Below are 20,296 nucleotides of genomic sequence, written 5' to 3'. Positions count from 1 at the left end.
AGTGATCCTGAATGCAGAAACCTAAATCACCCCATTCTAATTTACTGAAACAAAACTAATTCCAAAAGATTTTTTTCTCCTCTGTTTTCTTTATAGCGATATTCAGCATTAAGCTGTCTGGATTTGCAATTCATAACGATGAATAAATAAAGGCAAACACTATATCTCCTGCCGCCCACTAGAATTTACTATTCAAAGCAGTAACAATTTCTCGATGAAAACAAAAAGGCTTTAGGAGCGTCTTAAGTACTGCTGTAAGTCATCGTAATTTACGAGATCCATAGGCAGAAGAGTGTATATAGTGCAGCTGAACGGTATAAAAAATTGATGAATACCTAGCTCGAAAAAGAAAAAAAAAAAAAAAAAGAGTTGGAGCAGTTAAGAACTTGATTTAATTTTCTTCAACCCGGCGCGAGTGACCACTAGGAGGGACCGTGATCTCTATATTCTTACTTAGACCATTGAATACCAAAAGAAAAAAATGCATGCAGGACAACCACCTTTCTATGCAAAGTCACAAATTATAATTTTCTAAAATTTAGATACATTAGAGACTAAGTTGAAGTAAACAACGTAATACCTGTATAATATGGAGTTGAAGGCTCCTGTATTTTTTTAAAACAATACAATCATGGTAATGCAATTCGGTAATGTACATTTTGATGGCGATTTTTAAAGCCATTTATAAGGGGAAGAATGGCCAAGATAATTGCTTTCCTCCGCTTGACTGAAAGTACATATGGGCTTCCTCAGCGTGCACGCTTTTCGAAGGTTATAAAGAGGCGTTATTGTGCTACGAGTTCAGGTGGGCTGAGGAAAACAGCACCTGTATATTGGATGTTTTAAATAAAAATACACGCGCTCTATCTTGCCTCCGCTCGGCAACCCGCACGAATGGCCGGTGCAGTGTACGTGGCTGCTTTCAGCGCGTGGACTTTCTGGCTGCTGGTTTTTAAAAGGGAAAACCAATCGCGGGCGGTTTCCCTTTGAAAGTTGGGCGCAACGTATGCAGGTTAAAAGCGCCCCACATACCTTGCAAAAAAACCACCTGGGCTATTCCAAATTTCCCCCTTTTATCACGTTAAAGGATAGACATATGCCAGCTCTGGTGGATTGCCTGCCCTACCCTATTGCATCTCGAGGGGCCTCCTGATGAGCAGCAACGCGAGATCATCCTCTGTCTGCCTCTTCCTGCCATGGCTGCAAAATTGGGGATGGCGACTCTCAAAAGATTTTTACGTACACATCTTTACCCAGAAAACAATGGCTTTCCCCTCCCCTTCCCCATCCCTCTTTGGCAACTCACTTCACCCTCCACGAACTTAAGACCTCATTTACGAAGCATTTTCCCATTAGACAGAATGGGAGAAAAGACCCAGTAAATCAGGCCTTGTGAGTCCTCTGGGTACAGAGAAATTCCTACAGGACCTGAATATAATCCACTTTGAAGTGCCACAAAATGCAGAATAAAAAATAAATAACATTTTAAAATAATTAAAAACGCATTTGCTGTTTCCCAGTGCTCCTAGTTCAACCCGGGGGGGGGGGGGGGGGGAAGTGAACAGGATTAGATTTGTTCTCTCGTGTCCATTAATGTAAGGCTTTTGAAGGCTCTGCTATCTGCGAGCACGTGCTGATTGTTCTCTCTTTTTATTTGTATCTTTTATATATGCTCCTTTTGTAATCTGCCTTGCACATAGGATATGTGCAGAATATAAGCTTTTAAGTACGCATGGTGATTTCATTTTGGAATCGCTAGCGGTAATTTTCAAAGGAGTTGCACATGTAAAAGTAGCGCATATTGTAGCAATTTTCAAAAGTCTGTTTACAGGCACAAAACCTTCTGAAAATGCAGCCCTATGGAGTGAATTTTCAAAGGTGCTACGTTCGTAAAAATAGCAATTTTCAAAAGCCCATTGATGCGTGTAACTCCTTCTGAAAATTACCTCCACTGTGTACCTGGAGCATTTTGAAAGGGATGTTCTGTAAGGGATTTTCCCTTTGAAGATGAGCTTGCAGGTCTGACCTGCAGACTGCATGAGGAGACTGAAAATGACACCTCAAAAGTTCAAGAAAACTGTATCAGCGTTTTGTTTTTTTTCCCAACTCTTAATAGGACAAGCAGCAAATTACAAGACAGCGTACATTAGAGCTGAGAGTCAACAACAACAGGAAAAGCAATACTGCATCAAAGGGAGTGTCAATAATCTTGGTAACATAATAATAGTGAAGTAGATACCATCCTGTTAAGCGAAAACAATGAAAATCCCAGAATCTACTACATATTGGAGCCAATATAATAAGCTGCGGTAAACCATCTGCAGGTTTTTGTGTGCGCTGTTGCATGAGTTTTCCCACACTAATCTTACGCATATATGTAGTAAAATGTTTTGCACTGAAAAAAAACCTGTGACTGGTTTAGCGCAGGCCCATGCAAATAGCATGTAAATGCTGCAATGCAGAGAGCCATGCTAGCAGGGAGAACTGTTAGTGCATGTTTTTTTACGTGAGTTTTTTTAGTGCCTGGGTTAGGGCAGGAGTAAAAGTTTACCGCACCTGTCCTCCATGCCAACTGTGACTGATTCTGCTGCATATCTGAGTGCATGTGTACAGCACCTATATCGGATTTCCCGGTCGGACATGTATTCCCCCATCAAAAACCAGGCATTTACCTGCACGAAAGAGCATGCATTGCTGTACTATATTAATTGCACTTGTAATCAAAACAAGGAATCATTTGAGCGCAAGATTTAATATGAGTCATGGATTTGCAAACACGTTTGCCAAGAATGAAAATCCAAAGCATTCCTTTCAAATAAAGGACACTCTGCAACGTTAGACATTAATGCCTGATTTTCCCACGGCTTTCTGCATTGGGGCTTTAGTGCAGGTAGTTGGCCTAGCGTGGGTTTTTTTTTTTTTTTTGCACGTATCTCATTTGCATGCCGTTTCTTTATCACATCCTGCGGGGCTGCCTGCTTTTGCTGCGCATGCTCTAAAACATACGCGCCAAAAATAGCCGCTATTTCAACATGGGTCTTATTACATCGACCCCATTGAATTGTATGTTCAGCTTTTACCACTTATGAGAGCACATCATCCTCTCGAATGGATAAATAAGGGGTAGTTATTTACCCTTTCAAAATACTTTAACAAGGGGGTCGTGCCATGAAACTAGCAACCAGCAGATTCAAAACAAGTCCTCAAGAGTATTTTTTCACTCATTGGGCAATTAAGTTGTAGAATCTGTTGCCAGAGGATGTGGTCAAGGCAAATAGCATAGAAGGGTTTAAAAGAAGTTTGGACAAGTTCCTGGAGGAAAAGACCATAAACAGCTATTAGCCAGGAAAGCCATCGGGTATCCCTGGGAGTGATCTAAACTGGCTGCTGTGGGTGACAGTGACCCTGCATGGCATTTCTTACGTTCTTAGGAGATTTTTTTTTCTCAAATAGCTAAAGATGGTGTGTGTTTCCAAAATGTGGCTATGGTGAATTTGGCAGCCAGCAGCATTTGAGAAATGAGTTTCTTCATTTTAGTGGAGGCTGGAATGGTCTCCCAATAACTCGAATCAGAATAAGGAATAATCTCAAAGCCCACAATTTGAGAGATTTCAAAACAAAAGATCTGAATGAAAAAGACAAGTCCATCAAACCACAAATATGGGAATCCTTAAATCTGTATTCTTTCCAAATTAACGGACAAGATGCAGGACTGAATTTGGGGAAAAGTCTGGAAATCTGTATATCTGGTGGAAAAGCTCTCCAGCACAGAAAAATGTGAAGGGCATCAGACCATAGATGGTTCCATGCATTCCTTCTCATCATGATTAATTAGTTGTTCTGCATTATGTATTAAAGCATGCGAGCGTACATCTCCAGACGCTAGTTCGGGTAAACTTTGGTATAGGGCACAAATTGCCTTAGAATCATTTTTGTACAAAACAATTTCTACCAAGTTAAGCTGTCCAAGGTTTCATCCTCCAGTTTTCTTTTTGGATATGTAAATTGGGAAGGTGTCAGCCGATGTTTTATATTTATGAATAAGGTGATCAGAAGGTATAATCTAATCTGAAAAACCAGAGTTATCCAATAGATTTTAGATCTGATTCCTCCCAGCTCTCCCGGTTAGTGAAAAGGAAAGCAGAGTTAGATGGGTTATTTTGAATAGAAGAAAGCAGAGATAATTGTTCACCAGGAGTACTCCACCTAGCACACACTGACAAGATGTGAGCAATCACTGGACTGTGTCTACAGATTTGTCTGATTTGCGGATGAGCGGGGTCTGAGGTAATTAAAAGCACCAGCCTCCTTACCCACTGAAAAAGCATTCTCAGTAGAAATCCATGCTGCATCCTGAGAAGGGATTAAGGCAGCTCTCAGAGGGACTAAGCTAGCAGCCCAATAATATAGTTGGAGATTGGGAAGTGCCATGCCAACTTTAATCTGAGGGAGCCATAGTACTGAGTTTTATATGTGGAGGGTTTTAGTTTGCACCAAATAAAGCTGTCTATTACTCCATTTAAATCCTTAAAGACTGCCAGGTACAGGGCACGGCACGTGCTTGAAAGAGTTACATTACCAGGGTGATACGTTCATTCTGAGTATGTTTATCTTTACAGAGCAGGCTGCAGGGAAACCACGCCAAGTCCTTTTGAATCTGAAGAATTACAGGGGCATAGTTGCTATTATATTAGGACTACAATCCCCGGGTAACATAACCTGGTCTGGAGCCTGAACCAAGATAAATAAGGAGGGCGAAATTAGATTAGGTCCAGCTGGGACAACCTCTGACTTAATTGATACTGATTTTATAATCGGAGGCTACCACTTATTCTGGGTAAGAGATTGAGAATAACAGGAGCTGAGGATCTTGGGTTAGTAAAATATAACATGGCGTCATCAGTGTAGATGTGCTACAGGTCCCTCAATATGAAATCCTTGAATAGAGATAGTCACGGGATCAATTGCAGGATATATAAACTGTATGGCAGGTAAGGGGTACCCCTGTTAGCCACACATCTTGGTAAAATTTATTTATTTATTTATTTATTTATAGGTTTTTATATACCGATAGCCGTTTGCACATCGTATCGGTTTACAGATAACTAAAACTTTTTGACAGTGTCATCATACAGAACTTTTGGCACTGCCAAAAGTTCTGTATAATGATGATGAGGAGAGCACATTCACAACCACCCTTGCTTTTGGACCAGAAGAGAGAGAGAGCCTTCACCCATGCCAGAAAAGCAGGTGGGAACTGAAATGCTTCTACCACTGAAACTATCAAAGGCCAAGATGTCTTATCAAAGGCCTTATTGGTGACTAATGATATAAGGAGGCCATGGATCTTGTTGTTTGTCACCCATCTGATGCTGTTAAATAAGCACCCAGTGTTACTCGTGGAAGCCTTGACAAATCCAGATTGACCCAGCGGTAGTAAACATGGAATTAGGGACTCTAGTCTTAATGTGTAAGCTGTTTATTAAAAGTTCAACATGCAAGTGCCTGACATATCCAATCCAGTTATGTTTACTGCACTGTTCTCCTGACCTTGCTAGAGGTCTTGAGGGTGTGAAAACCCATGTGCTTAGCACCCTCTATAATCTGTCTGTTGCGTGGACTTTTAATAATTCTAAGCAAAGCCCGGTATCCTCCTGCACATTCGTGGAAACAAGCATGCACATTCTGAACATCGAGTGTGTGTTGTATGTGTAGTGTACCTTTGCAAACGGGAATAGCTAAAAGCATAAACATTCCTATTATAAATGTTACATCTCTGTGGTCTAAATGAGTTCCAGCACCTTGGGGAAGAATGAGAAAATATTCTCGGAAATACGGAGCCCACCTGGAAGCTAGACAGAATGAAGAAGACTGTCAATGCAAAAAGCATGGGACGCAAAATAAACACCATTGCCTGTTATTTCAAACTCCCATGTCTTATAAATCACTCTGCTGGGATGATAAATGTTCTCCATTTTGGAAAAGCAGAATTTTTGCTTGGCTGGCACTCGTTGCTTAGCCTCCCACCCCAGTCTGAAAAGGGAGGTGTATTGTAAGTGTGTTCATGCATTCACTTTTCTGTTGGGACGGTGTTTTCTTTTCCAATTTATCAACCATAGAATTTTCTAGCTGACTGGCGCCCTGCTGTCCGCTGTGCTTGGCTAAGGTCTTCTTGCTGGTTTTGCTTGGTTGGTGTACAGCAAACATCAGACAAGTCAATTTCCATACCGCATACTTTGTTGTTTCCCCCTAGTTGCGTTTGGCAAACTCTTCTGTGCTTGGTTAAACAAGCTATCCAACAAAGAGATTGCCTATTTTAGGATTTCCAGGTTTTCTCTGAATCGCAGTAATTGACACTATTACACTATCGGAGGCAGTAACTGTCTTCTGCCATGGAATTGTATAATGCACATCAGACATTTTCCGTAGATGGTCATAGTTTTGCTTGAGGAGTTTGCTATGCATTTAAAACATTTTTCTGATTTATTTTTTTTTGTAGAAATTCGAGAAGAGTTCCATGTTTCCTGCAGGCCCCTGCAGAAAGCTGAACACTTTTCCTTGGTCTGTCAACAGTGGGAACAGAGTGCATCCTAAAACATTCACTTGGTCAGTCTTGTTAACCTAGAATTGCAATCAGCTAGAATCTGCACGGAGACATTCGAACGGTAGGTGAAATGAAGGTGTTTTGTTGTTATAGCACTAGACAGGCAAGTCTGTAATGGCTTTTCTAGCAGAAAGCAACACTGCTAGCAGTTTGGAGAAGGAACAGATGAGAAGTGGGCGCTGTTTGATCTCTTGCTGTGAATCTCTTCCAGTGGAATGATCTGGAATGTCTGAACCTATTCACCTTCTCTGCTCTCTGTTTAGTCTGTAAATGTCACGTTAGATGTCTGGTAACTTCCCATCTGCAGAGGTGCACTGACTGCTGAAAGCCAGTTGTTTTTTTTAGCCATTTCATGTTTCTTTGATTAAACCCTTTACATCTAAGGAGTCCTGCATGGCAGTGACCTCGTACACATTTGCTCATGCCAGTGATTCCCTCAAACAATGCTGGAGGGTTTTAATTCCACTAACGAGAATTTCTCCCATTTGAGAAATATAAACAAATCAAGCCTTCAGAAATATAATTCATATCCTATGGCTCTTATTTTTCTGATTTGCTGAAACATCCGAGCACAATGCGCTGGAACACAGCAGGCCAGACCTGCCGGTCATTTTTTTTTTTTTTAATCCAAAACAAATTGAGGACACTTGTTAGTGAGCTGAGCAGACCCAGGTGACACTTTCTGACAAGTGGCCTTGATTTTGGAAAATTCTCGACTCAACCTAAACAGCTGAATATCAGGCTTAAGGGATAACTAAGTGTCCTGGAGGATTTTATGCCGTGCATGAATTTTGGCATCCCTCTGAGTTTTGCAGACTGCTGGCCATGATGCAGTCATGCCCTTGAGGTGATTCCCTGGGTACACCGGCATCGGGGAAGTTCAAATTCTCCTGGGTGCTGCACAAGTTGCTGCCATCCCAGAATGAAATATGAATTGAACTCTCTATATACCGAGGGCTTCTGTGACTGTGAAGAATGACAGCACTGACCTTATTGCCCTTGTGAATGAAAGGATGTGACAACGCAGTAGATGTGCACGCCCACCCTTTATTCTGGCAGTGCCTGGCATTATGTGTCAGGCTGACTGTGTGCACTACAAAAAGAAACAAGCGTTAGACCCAGGGACGGATGCTCAGTTCTCTCTCTCACACACACACACACACACACAGCATGAAAACTGATGTGTGCTCACTGCTCACTAGAGAGGCAATCGCATTCTGAGGACGGCACATTTTCAGGGGCCGTCTACGAGAGAAGTCTTCAAGAGTTAAAGGACTCTGGCTTGAATCTGAACAAGTGCAACACTACTACATGTTGTGTATTGTTTAGTCGGTCACGTAAACATGAGAGGCGTGTATGCGTTTTAAACAAAATAAAAAGCGTGACAAAACAAATTCATTTTGTAACAAAAAAAAAAAATCTCCCCTCAAATTCGTTTTTTTTTCCCCATTGACTTTCCTATCTGAAGCAGAGAGTGGCTAAAGCAGCAAATTATCTGCCCATAGGCTTTTCCCGTAAAGCCCCTGAGATCTCTTATCTCCACCCAGGGGTCTGCAATATAAAAAGATGCCAAAGTTTAATAGTGGCCAGTACCATCTTATTTTGCAACCGTTTGCTGCACAGTCGTACCACATATGGAAGAAGTTGGCACTGGCCTCAGGGATGACGGGTGTCATTTTTGAAAGGAGGACCTGGGGGGATGGATCGCTCCTGACCCTCTGTAATTTGCAAGTAAAAATGGGCCCTGCGTTTGAAGTCAGGTCACGATTTTCCACTCCCCTGCTGGAAATGGTTGAAGCTTCCATAGGAGTTGCAGCTCGCGGTGAGGAGCAGACCCCCCCTTCCCAGCTGAAAGCAGCCCCATAAGCAGAGAGGAGTTTAAAGGCAGAGTTTTTTCTGTACCTTTTAATTTCTGTGCTCTGAAGCGAAGGGCACTATTTTCTTTTCTTCCTGCTTTGCTGTTGCTGTCTAAAGTCAGTGGAAATAACCTGTGCTTGAATGGGTGCCAGTGTGCCCGGCCTGTGCGGTCCCCACCCGTGCCAGGCTCCCACGGTTATCACGAGACCCAGGCGGTTTAGCAGCCTTCTGAAGTCTGTGTGTTACTGGAGGTCTGCAAAGCACAGCAATCAGTTGTGAAATCAGGCTCTGTGATGATAACTGCTTCAGGTTGATTGGCTTGCAATGTCTTCCTTAATTTTGCATGCATTTTCTTTTCTTGAAATAGTGACGTGCAATCTGGCATGGTAACGAATAGCTGGCAAGTGGAAAAGTTGAGCTGAAAGACTTTGCAAGGACTCCAACTAACAAGAAGTGTGATAGTCTGGTAGGTTGACATGGAGATGTTTTATCATTTCTGTTACATTGGACTTGTTCTATCTGCCAGCACTGCTCCTGCTTTCTCTTCCCAAATATATCTTGCATCGCTCTGAAAGCTGAGGTGCTCAGGACACTGTGCCTTGCTCCTCTACTGATTGCACTGGTTGGCTTGACCATTTCTGGCATGTGATGTCCCTTAATGTTGTGCGATTTGCGTCACCCGTGGTCCCTGCTGGTCGTCCTAATTGTCGTCATCATTGTCGTCATAAATCCAGAGGCATCCTCCATGACTTAAGAAAGATCTGAGCATAGTGACTCAAAACCTTTAAATGGAATGAACTTATATCCCAGTTTTGTACATTTATATGGTAATTTTCAAAGGCATTTCTGCGGGTAAAACACTGCTTTGATCAGGGAAATAGCTTGTATGTCAAGCTGCTCACGAGTTACGTGGGCAAACGTGCGTGGGCGTGGCATACACGTGTATGAATTTACCCAGACTGAGCGGAGGTCTTCTCAGAGAGGAGGGGAGGGTCAGGGAGGGGCTTAGCGATGTTTTCAGAGGCATTTCGTGGGTAAGACAGTGCTGTACCGGAAGGCGTGGCCTGTTATAAAATTGCCTGCCCGAGACGCAAGTAAACATACGCACGTAGGGCCTATAAGCATATAGGTTTACCCACACAGAGCAGAGGTGTTTCCGGGGGGGTGTGGCTTTTTTAGAAACACACGCTTGTGAATTTCTTCGGGAAAATTCTGCGCACAAATTACACGTGAACGGGTAGTTTTTGTGGGAAAGTGTGTATGAACTTTTCCTGTCAAAACCAGCGTAACCCCTGCATGTATTTGATTGATAGTTTACGTGGGCTCTTACAAAATTACCCCTAAGTGTCAGAGCACGTTTTACAGTTGCACAAATAGAATTTCTTTCTGAATCTACTGCATATGAAGCACTATCTCACACACAATAAATAGCTTTAATATTTTAAGATGTCAATTAGAGTTTTAATGCGGTTGAATTCAACCCCTGAACTCTGAAGCAAGCCGACATATGAAATATTAGCAAAATAATTACCACTGCTAATTAGTTTGAGTCAAACACAATTTCTCAATTAAAAATATTCCATAATGTTTCGATCAGATTACAATATGCAATAAGCACGTTAAAGTAGCTGCAATTATTAAAACAAATGACTGTAAATGTGGTTTTCAGAAATATCCTATGTTTGAATAAATCCATTCATACCCGTGAGCTAGCATTGAAGAATGACACATTATTCAGCAGATGTTGCTTGTGGATAACCATTCGGCTTTGTTGCCGACCAGTTTTTTTTTATCTTTGAAATGTCGTACCTGTGCTCCTTTATTCTTGCTTTTACTCACTAGAAAATTTGTTGGATGGGGTTTTGAAAGAGGCTTTTGATCTTTTATTAATTTTTTTTTTTTCTGTACAAATGCTTACCAAGCCATGATATGGCTTAAACCTGTCATCTTTAATTGTTCGTCTTGGATTGCATGCTAGAATTCAAAATATTACTTTTGGACTCCCGGAACCCTCCAAAATTCCTCATGCCGAATGCAGCAGGCCTTCTTTATCTGCTTCCAGCAGCATGGGTTTGACACTGTACCACACTAGCTACACCGCCTAAAGATAACCAGCACAGCGTGTTGCATTGCTTTGACAATGTGGCAGCTGTGCTTGGCTGTCTGTGCTTTAGTCAGTGTAACTAGCGGCATAGTGTCAAACCAACATGGGATGCTGAGTCGGTAGCAAGCAAAGAGAAGTCCTGCTGCCAGCTCAGCGTGGTGAGTTTGGGAGTTGAGAGGTGGATTGGGGGGGGGGGGGGGCAGGCCAGGAGCAAACATTTATTTTACACAGATGGAGGGGAGAGGTTGGGATCAGGCAGAATTTATTTTTTTTTAAGGAGGGTACCTAAAATGACATAAGCCCCACCAAATATTGTTAATTTTTTTTATCTGAAAATGAAAGTGCATCCCTAATGATCAATTCTTCCTCAAGCTACACAGTTACTGGCATGTAGCAAAAAGGCTCTGATTTTTGCAGTTGTTGACTTTGTGCATTTTTATCTCAAGCTTACTTTTTACATAAATGGTTCAAAAAACAATGCATTTAGCTTATTGATGCATCATTTTCGGGCTTCCAGCACATTTGCTACCTTAGGTCCTACTGCGTCCGCAGGCCCCGCCATTCTTTCCCCACCGCAAACAAAGCCGGGCTGAGGCTAGGGCCCCCCCAGACTGGACTGAACCAAGCCCAGTTGGGGCCTTTCCAGGCCCCTCCACCCCCAGAAATAAACTGGCACCAGGACCTCTCCAGTACCACACCCCTTTCCTCACGGCCCATGAGCGATTTCCAGTCATTCCTTTCCTGCTGACTTCTCTGTAAAAAAAAAAAACAAAAAACAAAAAAAAGATTGCCAGCCAGTCCTCAGACCAGTGCTGTTTTCAGTCTCATGGCTGGCTGGTGCCATTTTTCAAGGGAAGCTGACTAGGCAGAAGCAGACCCCCACAAACAGGATAAGTGGGGGCCAGGAAGGGACATTGCAAAAACTTTCAATGCAGGGTACCTTGTTTTCATGGGGAAGGGGGGGCAGTTTTGCTTTGCATTTGATTTGGCGCAGAGTTGGATTTATCCCCTGAATACACTGCAGCCTGTGGGTCTGAACCAGGAAATGGAACGATCTACCTGTCTTTACTGCGTCCTTGAACACGCCTCCCAGGGTCTGTTGTGTTGCATTAGTTCTCTGACTGCGATTGGTTCCCGCCTTATCCACGTGAGTGTTTGGCAGCTACTTGATGTTGCGTGTAAGGTTGAGAGTCGTGTCACTGAGCATTTAAACGAGATCCTTGTTGATCCTGTCGTCCCTCCCAGTACAGCTGCAGAGCATAACGCGGTCCCTGTCAGAGGGGACCTTTCTGCTGTTTGGAACTTGCGGCTTCGTTTGAGACTTTTATTAAAGCATTATCGAACAAGTCATTGTTGTGAAACTTTAAAGATCCTTTGAGGACAGATCTAAAGGTTTTTTTTTTTGTCACACACTTTCTTCTATTGATGGCCATTTTCAAATCTACATTTTTGTCAACTTGGGTTGCTGTCGGTTCTCTTAGTTTGCCGCTGAACTAGCTGCCATGTCTTTTGAACTCTTGCAAAAATCAGGTAGCTTCGCCTGTGTTTCCATCTGGTATGTGTGTTTTGTTTGGATTTTGTCTTTTAATACTTTATTTCTATTGATTTTAGAGACCCTGTTGTGGCCCCTGTTATCCCAGTCTATGTTGGATGTGTAAACTTTACCAATTTGGCAATAGGAATGTGTTTGATATATGTGATAAATAAATAATAAAGACTGAAGCTTTGATACTCTGATAATTTTCTTTCCCAGTCTTCACATATAGTGAATGGCTGGATGAAAAATAAGCCCACCATGACAAAATAGTGCCTATGATACCGAAGACCTGAAGTCTATTCTACAGAATATTATGGTTCATGGTATCAAAGCTAGCTGATGGGTCCAAAAGGACTACCAATCTATTCTTCTGCCCAAACTCCTATGCAAGTCATCAATCAGTGCTAAAAGGGAAGTTCCCACACTGTTGTTTCCCTAAATATTGCACTCCTCAACACTAGACAACTGAGAGGTTACAGCCTGTTCTACTAGTTTACTTAAAAATGATAAATTAGAAACCTCACGGTAATTATCTAGACCCGTATTAAAGGATCTAGTCTAGGCTTTTTAAATAAGGGACCTATTGCCAAGTGGACCCCTAGCAGGAACAAACGGCCCATCCAGTCTGCCCAGCAAGCCATGCACTCCTCTTTTTTCTTTTTCTCTCTCTCATACTTGTTATGCTTGGCTTCCAGTACTCTCCAGTTCTATTTCCCCTCCCCCCACCATCAATGTAGAGAGCACCGCTGGGACTGCATCCAAGTGAATATCCAGCTCAATCAGGGGTAGTAACCGCCGCAATAAGCAGACTCCACCCTTTGTAGGTGCTATCAGAGTGAATGCAGTTGTAGCAGAGTTTTCATGTAGTTTCTGAAATCCGTTCTCTATTTAATGATTTTGTGCAGTAAAGATTTTTGTTTTTAAATTGACGTGAATGAGGGTCTGTTTTACTAAGCCTTATTCCCATTCTGTGTCTATGGAAAAACCTCAGTAAATCAGGTCCCCCTAGCCTTGTTTAGATCTGAGTGTGCACTCAAACTCCTTACTCTATGTGGCTCTTCAGTGTATACCCTACAGTAATTTCATCATCTGTGTAGTCTTTTCTGTGGTAAGCTGCACTTGAACTGGTTCACCTCCCTTTACACATCAGATAGTTTGTAGCAACTGAGACATCAAACCAGACAGGGAGGGCGATTTTTCAAGTATTTTAATCATGTCCTGTTAAAAAAAAAAAAAAAAAAAAAAAATCAGCATAGAACATAAAAAATAATAATAATACAGCATTGAACACAACGTATCTTCTATTTACTCACTGTAGCTCTTCTTTGTTTCTTGACCACGATGACCCTGTTGTCGGAAGTGTTATGTGAAAGGAAGGGTCTGATTTTTCTTTCTTTTTGATAGTCAAGCTGTTACAGTGAGTGGAGAGAAGTTCCCGGTCTCTGAGGTGTGCAGATAACGCTCCATTAGTACTGAAATGGTTTGAAAAGGCGATGTGTGGGGAACTGGGCTGTGACGGGCAATGAGCCTGCTCTGATGCGAGAAGAAATTAAGATATGCCTTCAAGTCACCCATGCCCATACGCTGGTATTTCTTAAGGACTCATGTACCATTAAGAAACAAGTAACCTGAGCCTGCTGAGTATTCCCACTGTATCTGGAATGAAACACTGGCCAGAAAATGGAAGGTGCTGAGTGCTTTCACCAGTCCAGGTATGGCATGCCCACAAGTTCTCCAAATATTATATAGGGACAAAAGTGCCCTGGAGCTCAATCTGCACCACATCCATCTCTGGGAATCTCAGCAGTGCTGTCCTAGTTCGAAATATACGCTACTTATGGGACATCCCGGTGATGGATCGCACCAGGGCTGCCAGATCATCTCCCTTCTTCCTCTCTTCTTCATGGCCCTTGTCTCCCCTTTCCTTTTCTTCTCTAGTTCAAATTCTAGCCCTAACCCAAAAGATACAGACATTCAACATGAAGAATTACTGGTGAATCATGTTGGCACAACAGAGAGGCGGGCACAGCAACCTACAGTGATATTAGCCACAAGAAATTGGGTTAACTTTACTCCACTTCAGACCAGGACTGTAATGGACCAGCGTAAAGTCTTCAGGACTTTAACACACTTCCCTGCACAGAGGAGTAACAGCTAATGTCTTCATTAACGTTGGTTTTGTGTGCAAGTGTACTAATGTGTGTGCACATTTTTTTTTTTTGCATGCATGCAGAATTCCTTGTTAAGTTGGGAGTAAAGTGCGCCCATCCACGTGCTCACAGCACAGCGTACCTCATATCGGCTGCAGAATCAACTAGGTTGAACTCCTTCAGGTGAGTTAGAAAGGTTGCCTTGGGCCAGTCAAAAATTGCGTGCACAGAGGTAGGAACATTTGTATATACATACACACATTTTGCTGTACTGCTAACCCTCCAAGCATGCAAATAGGCCCTTCGTTATCTAGATTACACAGAACAGCTCTGACTAACAATTATCTCCAGAAAGAAAAACAATCCCTGCAACCAGAGCCTCTTATCTCAGGTGACAGGCCTTCAGTACAAATTGATAACATTCAGGATTTACTTATCAGCCAGCACACCATAATAACCACTCAGAGGGACCACAATGCAAGAAAATGTATTGCCATTAAGAAAACTGGAACCTCAGCCAATCTTCTGTGACTGACAGCCAGTCTTGGGATACGAATGGGTTAATTCAGAAAGCAGAATAAAATAGGAAGTAGTTTCAAAATTGCTCTGTCAAGAACGGAAAAGAAAATGGGGGCCTTTGCAATAAGCCAAGCAGTTATGAGGGTCAGAAGCTATGTTCTGCCGCAGTCGATCTCGCACGAGTACCAATTTACTAAAACACTGCAAAATCGCAGCTTAACAAAAATCATTTTGAAAACAGAATTCGGAAGGCCTTGGAGGTGGGGGAGAAAGATAGCGTGCACTCATAACTGTGACCTGCAAAGGCCCCAGCAGTGGAGAAATAGGGTAATAACTCTGCCGCGCTGTGAGGTGGCGGGGACTGCTCCTGTGATAAGTTTGGCAGAACTCACTGTGAAGGTGAAAGGGTCTGACTATTTTTTTTTTTTTTTTGAGCTTCTCCCTCTGAAGCTGCTTCTTGTAGATGGCTTTAAGGATAATGAGTTAAAAGGCTGCCAATAATATATTATGCTATCTAAGACTAGAGTAAATTGAATTTAGCTTGCTACGCTAGCTGGGTCACTAAAACATGAAAAAAAAACAAAACCTCAAACAATAAAAATCCCCTTCTCGTACATGTATGCTTAGTTTTACCTTATAGCTTTACCTTTGGTTTTCCTCCTTTCTGACTTTATATTATCTGAGTTAGAACAATTTGGGTTTGATTTTTTTGAGTGCTGCGTTTACAGAATGGTATCCTACCCTGACTCTTGTCATTCACAGCTGCCGTTAAAAGTGGGCCACGCACTTATCTCGTAATTCCCGCTTCTACTGCACGAGTGGGGAAATTTTAAGAGGGGTGGGCATCCACGCCATTGCCAGTTTTAGTAGCTCATCCTCCAATTCACCCAGTTAACAGTTAAGGTTCTCCAAACTCCCCTGGTCTGATGTTACCACAGTTTCCTTTAAACCCCTGAGAAATGTCTCTCTTTAAAAAATGTTTTACTTAACATCTCATCCCTAACAGAAGTAAATTTATGCGAACAGAGGATCTGGCACATGCCCAGACACTTAAGTATTTACATGCACATCTCTTGGCCACGCCCTGAAATGCCCGTGCCCTGACAAGACCATGCCCCTTTTGGAAAACTTTTGGGATGTGCACACAGCGGGAGATGTGTGTGCATCTGGGTGGCTTTTAAAATTTGGTGGGCATGTGCGAGCCCGACTTGTGTGCATATTCTCGATTTTGGTGCACGCCAGGCTTTTAAAATTCACCTCTAAATGTTTTGGGGGATTTTCCAATGCAAGAGCCTCATTTACTAAGCATTTTCCCCCCATAGACACAGAATGGGAGCGAAGGCTTGGTAAATCAGGCCCTAAGTTTGCTCAAATGTGCATGTTTAACTTTCACTTTATCGTTCCTCCTGACGCAGCAACTGTGAAACATGGTCTGTGTCGGGGGACTGAAGTTTGTCTTTTAGTGTTAAAAAATGGCACTTGATTGGCTGACAAGATAATAAAATATTTTGAGTTTGACCGACAAGAAGGATTGCCTCTTGATTTGCAATACATGCTCTATGACTTGTTCATACACAAAACTAACCCATTTGTTCTTCACTCTCAGCTCCCGAAAGTAAGACGACGTATTCTGCAAACCAACGCAATGGAGATGTCCTCTCGAAACTTCACCCAAGCAGACTTTTGATACAGGGGGCCTGCATAGGTGCAAATTAGTCAAATAGTTTCCTTTCGAAAATTGCCTACAAGGTCGGGGGGGGGGGGAGGGGGGCTAGAAGTATATCTACAGACTTTCCGCCTGCAATTTGTGCTGGCAAACATTTGTGGGAAAACAATGTACACAGATTTGAATATCTGTGTAAGCTGGCACATATTTTTAGAAAGACAGAGGAATCAAATTTTTAGTCAAATGACTTTGAAAATTGTCTTCTCAATGGGGTGCTTGAATGTTTCTGACATCAAACATCCCAGCGGTTCCTCACATTGCTTCTGTCCATTATGGAAGGATAAACAAGATGGAAGAGCTTTGAAAGCCTTCAGATGTCTCTTTTGCTTCAATAGGAATCTTGAGCAATGCCCTTATTAGTGTTCCTGTACTCTTAGCACAAGGAAAATCCTCTTTGATCGTTCTTGAAGGATGACTGTGGCAATTTGTAGGGTTTTCACCGATTTATGTAATCGCGTCTCTCAAATTACTTTAGCATGAAAGATCTACTTGTGTTTTTCCTCCCTTTGCCTTATTTTCTGTACTACCTAGAGACTTTTAAGAGAGAGGAGATTGCTTAGAAAGTGGAATAGATTTAATGAGGCAGGAAGAATTTATGAAACTGTGTGACTTAAACTTGGACATGAGCTCATAATGCTCACATTTCTGCACAGAGTACCTCGGTGAAAATACAATAAATAATACAAAATGAAGTTAATCCAGAAATATGCACATCCTTATCTCACTTATTACAATAGACTTTGAGACAGATTACTACCATATAACTATAATTGCTTTCCATAACTCTTAGATAGTAAGGGTAATGATGATTTCCCAAAAGGACATTTAATTAAGATATACTTTTCAAAAGTGGTGTTTTTCATAACATAACAAAATGCTATAATATTGGAAAAAGTTAACATTTACCGAAAAGGCAATGGAAAATACATGTTAAAACTGTTACTATGGAGCACAAATTTGAGTTCATAGATAAGAAATAAACTTTACAAAATGCAGATACTGGCTCTTGCTCGAAAAGAGGACTTGAACCACGTTCTGTGTCTATGGAAATAAAAACCGTTACTAACTAAGGCTGCACTGTCTGAATGTGCTTAGTTCTGGTTAATATGTTCTTATGTTTCTTATAAATGTCAACCTATTAGGATCACGCTACTCAACAAAGGCCAGACGTCCTTGGATCTGACTTCCAACTGAGTTTGCCTAGAACGAGACACATCGCGATGTCTCCAGAGAATCAGCCGGATCCCGGTGGCATGGCCTATGATTCATTGCTCTGTCATATGTGTATATATCCCCCTCTTTTTTTTTTTTTTAACTTAATGCCCATTACTTATCATTCTGTCTTTACCGAAATGAGATGCATTTCATAAAAAATTTAAAAAATCTCACTATCCATTTGACACATTCTAATAGCTCTAATACTACTAATATTAGCATTTATATGGCAAAACAAATTACACATGTTTGTTATTATTTAGTGTATTTAGTTGTTGTAACTGATAGGGACATATGTGGTAATGCCTGGCTATATATTTTTAGATATTGCATTTCAAATAGATTTAGGTACATGTGTTACAAATAGGGACCTTAGTTTTCAATTTTTATTTTATTTTTCCTTGGAATTTATCAGCGTTTATTATAACAAAAATGGGATAAAATCACTAGGGAAAAACATTACTTTTTTCCTATAAAGTCTCTGGTTTTGTTCATTTATAATAAACACTGATAAATTTCTGGGAAAAATAAAATCAAACCTGAAAACGAAGGTCTCTAGTTACAACTGATATACATGGCCCATGTCAGCCTTGCAAGCTTTCACTTTACCCACTGTTTGTGATTTTATTTAACTTCATCCTAAAATTAAACTATTAGTGCATGCCTCATTCAGCTATTGCTCAGGAGAGTGAGACACATGATAGGGCATTTGTACTAAAAGCTTTCTCCCATTTTTGTGTCTAGGGGGAAAATTGGGACTGTAACTTTTAAACCGGCGCACGGGAGCACATGTGCGTGCGTGAATCAGCCTGCACTCAGGGTCGTGGCTATTTTATAACTTGCACGCGTATATGCATGCATGTTATGAAATAGTCTGGCCGCGCACACGTGTGCACCAAATTTTAAGTGCTGTGCGCATGCCGACACTATTCCCAGTTATACCAGTTCGTCCAGTTAAGAGATAGGTACTCCAAATCTCTCTAGTTTAATAGCCTTCACTCCCCCCAGTTATCCCTGACCCTTAAAACAACGCAGATCTGCCTTTTTTTTTTAACTTACACATCGTCCATAGCAGAAGTAGTTACAAGGCAGGGAGCCTCTGTGCGCGCCAGATCATGCAAGCATTTACACGCACATCTCTGGTTCACGCCCTGAAATGCCCATGACCCGCCCCTTTTTGAAAACTTTCTAGATGTGTGCACTGTGGGAGATAAGTGCGTGGCTCGCTGGATTTTGAAATCCGCTCGGCGTGTGCGAGCCCGACATATTCTCGCATCTCCCTAGTTAATGTGAGCGTCAGGCTCTTAAAATTCACCTTTAAATGGTTTAGTACATAAGATTCTAAACAGGTGGCTTTCTCCTTCATCAGACATATTCTGCTTCGAGATGAAATTCTTCCTCCTCGTTCATTTAAAAAGAAACAAAAAGATATTGCATGCAAGCAGAATGCATTTAACATAGAATGTTTTCATCTTCCTAATCGTTATTATGATTTGCTCCCTAAGGGCCTCATTTTCTAAAGTATCGCAGGCTTGCGATACTTTAGAACAGAGCTTTCCAAACTGTGTGTCGGGACACGTTAGTGTGTCGCCTGCAGTGTGCAGGTGTGTCGCGCAAGCCCGGTCAACTCTGACGCAAGTTTGGGCTTTTTTTTCTAGAGATTCACTTTTTTTTTTTTCAATTTATGGGTTGCTTATTATTAGGTGATTTTTGCTGTCAATCGCATTTTTTGGGGGAATTGGTGGGTGGAACGAGCCTAGCTGCCCTTGCATTGGCTGCTGCTGCTGATGAGGCCTGGCCATGAGGAGTACTGACTGCAAGCAACAGTGTTTGGTGATCCTGGAAGGTTTTATGCAGCACGGCAGGCTTGAACCCTGAAGGGAGTGAAACACTTAACTGGCAACAATCAAAAAGAAGAGGTACATGAGTGTGGGGGTGAGACATGTACTGGGGGGGAGAGAAATGAGTGTGTGGGGGACAGACTTGCTGGGGGGAGAGAAATGAGTGTGTGGGGGACAGACGTGCTGGGGGGGAAGAGAGATGAGTGTGGGGGGCCAGACAATTTGTTTTATTATTGTTACTCATAAATTATAACAATAACATGAACCTTGGAATATTATATATTTTTAATATAAATGAAAGGTTTTCATGAGATAGGTTGTGTCGTGAAACATTTTATTATGTATATATTTAAGGAAACATACATAAATTGTCGAAATATGTTTCGTTCGTTTAACTTTTAACCTCTGGTTTGCTAGTAGACTGAATTACTGTGTCGTGAAATTATGTTTGTCTAAAAAGTGTGTCACCAACATGAAAAGTTTGGAAAGCTCTGCTTTAGAAGATGAGGGGCGGGGGGGCCGAAATGGGGGGCGGGCCTGCGCTAGCCGGCAGCGATCGCACCGTCGTGGTGCGATCGCTGCCGGTTTCGCACCCAATAGCGCCACCATAGGAAGTGCAGCTATTGGGAGCGAAATAGGCAGCGAAAAGGCACCTACCTTTTCGCTGTCCGCGGCGTCGTCGCAGAGTCGGCCCCGGTGACGCCCCGACTCCTCCTCTTCCGGGGGCCGACTCCGCCCCCATC

At 42.1% G+C, this 20,296-nt stretch overlaps 1 long non-coding RNA gene across 1 annotated transcript in view; it reads left to right on the top strand.

Annotated features, from left to right (window-relative positions):
* Positions 1 to 17,185, top strand: part of LOC115080017 — a 30,018-nt gene extending 12,833 nt beyond the window's left edge. Inside the window, exons 3-7 of the long non-coding RNA XR_003853485.1 lie at positions 2,117 to 2,309; positions 6,500 to 6,665; positions 8,829 to 8,927; positions 14,336 to 14,435; positions 16,378 to 17,185. This is a non-coding gene — a long non-coding RNA (uncharacterized LOC115080017). The remainder of the gene's footprint in view (positions 1 to 2,116; positions 2,310 to 6,499; positions 6,666 to 8,828; positions 8,928 to 14,335; positions 14,436 to 16,377) is intronic.
* The last annotated feature ends 3,111 nt before the right edge of the window (positions 17,186 to 20,296 follow it).

This window comes from Rhinatrema bivittatum, chromosome 18, assembly GCF_901001135.1.
Source record: "Rhinatrema bivittatum chromosome 18, aRhiBiv1.1, whole genome shotgun sequence".
NCBI lineage: Eukaryota > Metazoa > Chordata > Amphibia > Gymnophiona > Rhinatrematidae > Rhinatrema > Rhinatrema bivittatum.
The sequence above is the reverse complement of the archived record's forward strand: the minus strand, read 5'-3'. Positions and strand labels throughout refer to the sequence as shown.